Genomic DNA, 4,776 nt, shown 5'->3' on the forward strand with positions numbered 1-4,776 from the left:
ATTTGTCAGTGTTTACTTTGTTATAGGAAACTGAAATAAAATTGAGACACCACTTATAAAGTCAAGGCATGTAATTGTTAAAAAAAATCATCTGTTAATCATGAAATGCACACATCCTGTGAAGAACTCTGATTCTAATTGCTGTGTGTGTAGCTCCAGCTCTGAGAGTGTGAGATAAATTCAAGTGAAAGCAGTGCCTCTGACTGGCACTGTGTGTTGATCCAGGTGTAAAAAGGCATCCAGAGTTATCATCTGTATCTGTTTCCTTGCTGATGCCTCTCACAGGGATGACTGTTCTCTCAGACTGCTGTATGACTGCAGCCTCAGGTAAATAACAATTTAATTACTCAGTTTTTGGTTTGTTGATCAATGTCATTGATCTAGAACATGCTTTCTGTAACTCTGTATATCTACTGGCTTGGTAGATGTATATGCTCATGGGCTGAACTCTGTTCTGTTCAGCTAAGATAACAGCATAATATCTGTAATTAATACACTGACTTAGATAAAAAATAAATCCTGTTCCTGGCTGTGTTAGTATTCATTCTTCACTCTGAAATTTCATGAGTAATTTTGTAAATCTTATGTTAAAGTATGCTCTCAGAAAGCAAAAAAGCAAGGTAAAATTTGAACTATTTCCTAAGTTATGCTCTTTACATAATGCTGTAGTTAAAAATTTTTATGGAATGACTGGATAGTGTTGAAGGACTTAAATTCATTAGTGTTTCATATAGAAGTTTGGTTATTTCTGTTGTTTGCTTGTTTCATTACACATGTGTCAGAGCGCAGCTACAATCTCCTTCCAAAGCAATATGTTTGTGACTTTGGAAATCTCCTGGGAGCTGTGATTTCAGTGTGCTTGAGCATGTGAATGGATACAGCTGGCTATGTGGCTGAAGGTCTGTTTTCTTCATACTGCATTTAATGACACATCTATAATCTACTCAGATTCTCAGTGTCCCTCTGATCATGGTGGCTGTGGAGGCACTGTTACAGGCAGGTGACTGGAATCCACTTGCATTGTAACTACTGCACATAAAAACTGCTTTGTGCTTTTCACTGACAGGATCTTCATACACCATGGCCCAGAGAATGGTGCTCTAATTGACAGCTAATCCCTTAATGTTTAGAATATTCCTACAAGCAAAGTAAAAAATGGTATCTCCAAGCTGAGTGAAGATACTTATGCTGTGTCTAGTATGGCACATGCTCTTCTAATACCTGCATTGTGGCAGAACAGCCAGCTTGAACTGGGTGGTTCTGAAATCTGTTTAAGAATCAATTAATATTCCTATGTTCAAATTAATGCACCTTAATTAATGGATATTTTTTCTTACTCTAAAACTGTTTTGATTCCCAAAAGGAGGATTTGCCAATAAATAGGTTTGGTGTATGTATACTATGGCAGTATGGTGGCAAGTTGTCTCAGAATATATGACAACGAACTCAGAATCTGCTGGGGTTTTATTATTGTTTGCTGTAGAAAATTCCCAGAAAAAGACAGGAAATGCTTTGTTCTGTTTTGCTTTTCCTACAAGAATGGATAAGGGTCAAAGGGCAGAGCCTTTCCCTGGCTTTCAGGGAATGGAGCTCCTTTTCTACCTCCTGTGTGAGTGAGGCAAGGCCAGTTCTGGGTGGAGGCAAAGCAGTCATTCACCTGCAACAGCAAGCTCTGGATCCCTAATTCAGCTTTATCTGTGTTAGAGACAGGGAAGATCAAGTTTGCTGGTGTCAGGTAGTGCATCAGAATGTGTGAGAAGGCAACTACTTGTGGAAACATTTATTATTCTCCAGCCAGGAACAGTAGGATCACAAGCCAAATTTCCTGGAGTTCCCTGACAAACCTGATTGTCTCTCACCTACCAAGGCTGGAGGTACTCTTCCAGACAACTCAGTTTCAGCTGATGAGGTTCAGTTTTTGATAACAGACTCTGAAAAGATAACTGGCCTGGGATTATGTTTGTCTTCTGAAGTTGGATGTGACACAAGCATGAGCATATGTCACATAGGAGTAGAAAAAAATGAAAGGTTCTGTTCATAAATAATTCTTATATATCTGCCTTATAAATCCAGGCAAAAGAAGTTCACTGTGTATGAGCAGTATGAACCACTAACCTTCTGATAAAGCACTTTTCACAATTTTTTTATAACCAACACGTCTGTATTCCACCCAAAGTCATCACAATGCAATAATTTCGAAACTCCATGTGTGTGAAGACATAAAAATTGCTGTGTCTGCAAGCTGACTATAAAGTGACTGGAATGTGTGCTTTTAATCTGTTAGTATGTGTCCATTAAAATATTTTTCCAGAAGAATTCTGCAGAAAATAACTTTTTAAAATGGGAATTGAGATTGTATTTCAAAAATTGTTCTTAAAAAAAAAAAAAAAAGAAAAGGAATCTCTGTCTTTCAAGTTGTCTATAGTAAAACTTCTGAATCATTTTCTAAGCACTGAAAAGTTGACCCTAAACCCAAGTCTTTCCCTTATTTTAAAACAGAGGCTGTCCAGTTGCATGATTTTGAACTGCAGCATCTTTCATACATAGTTCTGGTGCACATCCAAGACATCTCTGTTTTTGCAGATGGAAGAAATGAGTCGAGTGCTATTCAGCAAAGACTGTGTGGGCACTATGAGGATGTAGTGGCATTCCCAGCCTCCCAACCTCATCTGGCAGCAGTACCCTTTGGAACCATTACCCTGTCCCATTTGTGAACTGTTCCAGGAGTTCCTTCTCTTCACCACTTTAAAGTGTCTTGTGGCTCTCAGGTAGGTGAAGATTTTGCTATATGGCTCACTGAACAAGGATATTTGCCAGCCTTCATTAAAATATTTTTGAGGTAATAACAACTGAGCTGCACCAGATACTGGCCTTGGAGTAAAGGGGTTTTTTTGCACATGGGTTTTTGACTGAACCACACTTTACATACAAAATAAGCTTGGTTGAATCCTAATGCACACGTTTTGTTGAGAGACAACCCAAGATATTAGCAGAAATTCTGAACTGAGCCACTCAGGACTCACATATTTTTGCTTTGATTTTCTTCTGCAGAAGCCATCCTCTTTCCTTCAGCTGACAGCAAAATGCAGATATCTTGATTGTGTGCAAAGGATATTGGTATGCTCTACAAATACTTTTATCTTCACTTGGGAGGGGATTCATACACAGATTTCATCTTGTTATGCAATTACGGAATAAGGATATACCAGATCCTAAAGATGTCTACATGCTATTAGATATTTAAGCTTTATGCCCATATTAATTAAATTCTGTAATAGACCCAGAACTAATGAAGAAGTAGCTTCTAAGATGATGCAGTAAATATTTAGAGTTCATTTCCATGTTTTGTACTGAGCCTTCTCTGCTGTAAATACACTGCCAGCAGTGTTGCACCAAGCAAGTTCAAAATTAGCCTCCATCCATAAATATGGGCAAAATGCATTCTTAAGTGGAAATCTCCCCACAGACTGATCATAAACTATGTTAAGTATACTTAGAAGTAAAATTCCCACCACTGTCCCAGCAAGTGAGTAGAAGGTTTAGATGATGGAATTTGCTTCCTAGATTCTTACACAAGAATAATGTGTTTGCATCTTAGTAGAAATTGTGAGTGCCCTGGGAACTATTTTAAATCAGATTTTACATCTTGAGGTTACTGAATGGAAAGCTATTTTATACTATCTAAAGCAGAACAGTGATCCCTCCTGGTTTTGTGTTCAGTCATTTTGCTAGGTGCAATTATGTGCTGGTGAGGTACCACAGCTTTAAATGAAATGCCTTGATACTTTTATAGAATTTCCCAGATTATGAAAAGTTAATGGTAAGTGAACAATTTAGGCATTTCCAATTGTTCACTGTTAAACTGACTTCTGCCCTAGATACAGAAACTAAAATTACTCAGATTTACTCGGGTTTAACACTCTATATTATGTCTGCAGGAAATGATAAGCTGCAGTGGAATTATTCAAGATGTGGGGTAATCTTTAAACAAAAATACAGGGGCAGGTTACTTGGTGTGGGTTTTTTTTTTTTTTTTTTTTTTTTTTTTTTTTTTTTTTTTTTTTTTTTTGGAAACTCTGGTTCAAAGAGTATGCAGGCATATAATTTGAGGATGCAATGCAATTACCAGAAATAATTCAAAATGGGTTACTTCACTTGACTATGACTCTTTGAAGAATAAATAGTAATTGTTTTAAGTGCATAATTACTTTAATATTGGCTCCTTTCAGCAAGTTGCAGACTTCTAGATTAAGCTCTAAGTCCTGTGCATCTGTCCACTCAAATTCTGTTTATTCTTCAGGCTGTCATAGTTCCATTATTAAACCCCTTGAAGCCCTTTGATGTGTTCCTGCACATAAAAAGACTGGTGCAGACTTCCATGCAGCCTGATCTTTGCTGTGCTAACTTTTTTGAGCATAACTGAAGTCTGAGAACAAGTTAAAGCCATCATTAAGAAACCCTGCTACCAAGAAATACTGCCTTTTATAAATGTATTTGCGTCCACGTAAAAATGCTTTTTTTTGCAAGGCCTTGCTTGTGAAGCTGCAGATATATTTCTGATTTTCAGAAGGAAAGCTAGTATTGGAACTTGGCTGTGTTTCTTTGGAAGGCAGAGACTGCTGAGCCACAGAACAGCATGCTTTGATCTTATAGCTAAGTACCATGCTCGGACCCTGCTGGGAAGCAGTGTTTGGGATTGAGGTAGCAGCTCCTTTTTGGGCAGTGCTGTGAGTACCATCTTGTGGATTCTAAGCTCCTGATCACCTGTGACATCAG

At 37.8% G+C, this 4,776-nt stretch overlaps 1 long non-coding RNA gene across 1 annotated transcript; it reads left to right on the top strand.

The window, feature by feature from the left end:
* The first annotated feature begins 227 nt into the window (after nucleotides 1–227).
* LOC136287755 (uncharacterized) lies at nucleotides 228–4,014 on the top strand. The gene is made up of 3 exons (XR_010720303.1): nucleotides 228–327; nucleotides 2,584–2,768; nucleotides 3,052–4,014. It is a non-coding gene; the product is annotated as an uncharacterized lncRNA (long non-coding RNA).
* The last annotated feature ends 762 nt before the right edge of the window (nucleotides 4,015–4,776 follow it).

Source organism: Chamaea fasciata, unplaced genomic scaffold (assembly GCF_029207755.1).
Source record: "Chamaea fasciata isolate MVZ Bird 193981 ecotype frontalis unplaced genomic scaffold, bChaFas1.0.hap1 SCAF_3, whole genome shotgun sequence".
NCBI classification, from domain to species: domain Eukaryota; kingdom Metazoa; phylum Chordata; class Aves; order Passeriformes; family Sylviidae; genus Chamaea; species Chamaea fasciata.